The following is a 2,500-nucleotide window of genomic DNA, read 5'->3' on the forward strand; positions in this document are numbered from 1 at the left end:
CCGATCTAGAGCGAGTATATTGTATTTCTTTCTTCCTGTATTGGCAAAAAAAGGTATTCCAATCATTCCAAGAGTGGAATACGTTCTAAAAAAACATAATTACTAAATTCTCCATACATTTATGTGATCTTGTGTTATTTGTGCGAATGCTGTAGCGGACTTGGTAGCTCACGGGGTCCATGTATTTATGTAATCTTGTGATATGTGTGGGAATGCTGTAACGGACTTGGCAGCTGTGTGCCCGTATCGGCAGGTTATCCTTTTATATTACTCTTTTTGTTTTAATTTTGGGAGGAAGTTATCCTTCGAAAATTTAATGAAGCAGAATTTCTTCCTGTTTTCCTTCAAACGACAAATGCCAAACATTTTTTTCACCGATGGAAACATAAAAATGAAAATTTTAGTAAGGGAACAAAACGAGAACAGAAACAAAGAATGATCTCTCACTAATTGAGCGCGAGTGCCGTAGTGGGGCGGAACATTGACCCGAGGAAATGACGCAAGCCGGTCCGCACAAAAACCACCGGGGGCCAATATTCCGCAATGACATTTTTCTTGTCACCGTTGAGGCACATCGAAAAACAGTTAGGCAAACAGAGTTAAAAAACTCTTGTTCGCTTGCAGTTTAGAGAAAAATAAACAAACAAATCAATCAACTTTTTCTTTAGTTTATTTCTTTTTTCCAAAAAGAGTACAGATGATTGTTATTTAATTCCAGTCGGGATTAAAAATTTTCATTCCTGAACAAAGGAAAAAAAACCGATTAAACCACTTTTTAAAAGTACGCATCCACTTGAAATAACGCATCCGCAAAATTAACGGTTTAGTGTCCAAGAAAATAATTTGTGAAAAAAGTTTGACTGCGCTATTACTGGTATACTATATTGTCGTTCTCGTTCTCTTTCTCTCTCCTTTCGTTTCTGCTCTTCTGTCATAGGTCGTCTAGGCATATGCCAAAAATTGAAATACAAAGCAAAAAGCAGCTCTAAACAAATTAAAAATAAACACCCAGCTTTAAACAATGATTTATATCCCTCCGATGCTTCACTTGAATATCCGCGTAGCCACCAGTATGGTCCTGACCACAGCTACATATGTCAAGCCTGGATTGAAACCGGGTAAAAATGCGGGAAAAAAATTATTTTCCAAACCGTTTTCCACCTGAACACGAAAAGCGTCGACTGTTAAGAGCTTTAGTTTACGTAGTATGACCGTGTAGCCGCGTCGAGCCACAGAAAGCGCGCGAAAAATTAAGCCTCACTTATGTTTAGGTGTCCTGATTACAAGACGTTAACCTGGCTTGAGCCTGCGATCCAATCGATAACCAGTACTTACTCAGTGGTCAACTTAAAAAAAAAAACTAGTTGACCTCGATGAGCTCTAAACTTGGGCCCGGGATATAGTCTCGTGATACTAACCCTAATACCTTATCTTGACAGGTATCAATTGACCATAACATGGGTTGTCTAATATTAAAGATGTACTCTGTAAACGGCCGCCATGTTATGCTTATTGAATAATATTATTATTATTATTATTATTATTATTATTATTATTATTATTATTACAACCAAAAATTGACCGAGTACGCTGACGTCATAACCCAAATTTCTCATATCGATAGATTTCCTAAAAAATCTTATCCACGGTGCTCCACTGGAGCGCTTCACGCCCCTGAGCTCCGCTATGATGAAAGTTCCTTCAAATAGAGGGTGCAGAGATGGCGCAGTGGTGAGAGCACTCGCCTCCCACCAATGCGGCCCGGGTTCGATTCCCAGACTCGGTGTCATATGTGGGTTGAGTTTGTTGGTTCTCTACTCTGCACCGAGAGGTTTTCTCCGAGTACTCCGGTTTCCCCTCTCCCCAAAAAACCAACATTTGACTTGAGTGTCTCCAATTAGTGCTTCAGCGCTAGAACAACTAGACACTTAAATAAAGTTTCTTTCCTTTCCTTTACGTTAACCCTCCAGTAGTCTAAAGGTTTATTTCCCAAACTGGCACCGTAGATTTCCTTGTTTCCTATTCATGACAATTTGGTATTATATCAAGACAATATGCCTTAGCTATAATAATCTTCAGTACTTGTTTAGTGGACAGTGTTTTAAATTATGAGGAGAATTTACATACTGATCACTCCTAAAAGTTGAAGGGTTAAAAACGAAAAAAAAAATTTTTTTTTCCCACACAGCTTTATTGGGTACTCCTCTTGTAATATACAATGTAAATTATAATGTAACCCAAAAGGTGTAGGTGCAATGGGGGTCTTCCAATAAAACACCTTGTTTATTTTCTAAAATGTGCCTTAAATAATTGTGAATGATGGCACCCATTTACCAAATGATTATGACTATTTAATTGACAGTGAGACACTCCTTTTTTTTTTTTTTCGCAAACCGGGTCTTACTATATCCTTTTCTTGTTACTTTCCAAAATGTTTTTGGATGCACTCCTATTTTTTATAAGAAAGTTGAGGCAGAGATTAACCAAAATTTTAAGAACG

The sequence above is a fragment of the Montipora foliosa genome, chromosome 5 (assembly GCF_036669935.1).
Source record: "Montipora foliosa isolate CH-2021 chromosome 5, ASM3666993v2, whole genome shotgun sequence".
NCBI classification, from domain to species: domain Eukaryota; kingdom Metazoa; phylum Cnidaria; class Anthozoa; order Scleractinia; family Acroporidae; genus Montipora; species Montipora foliosa.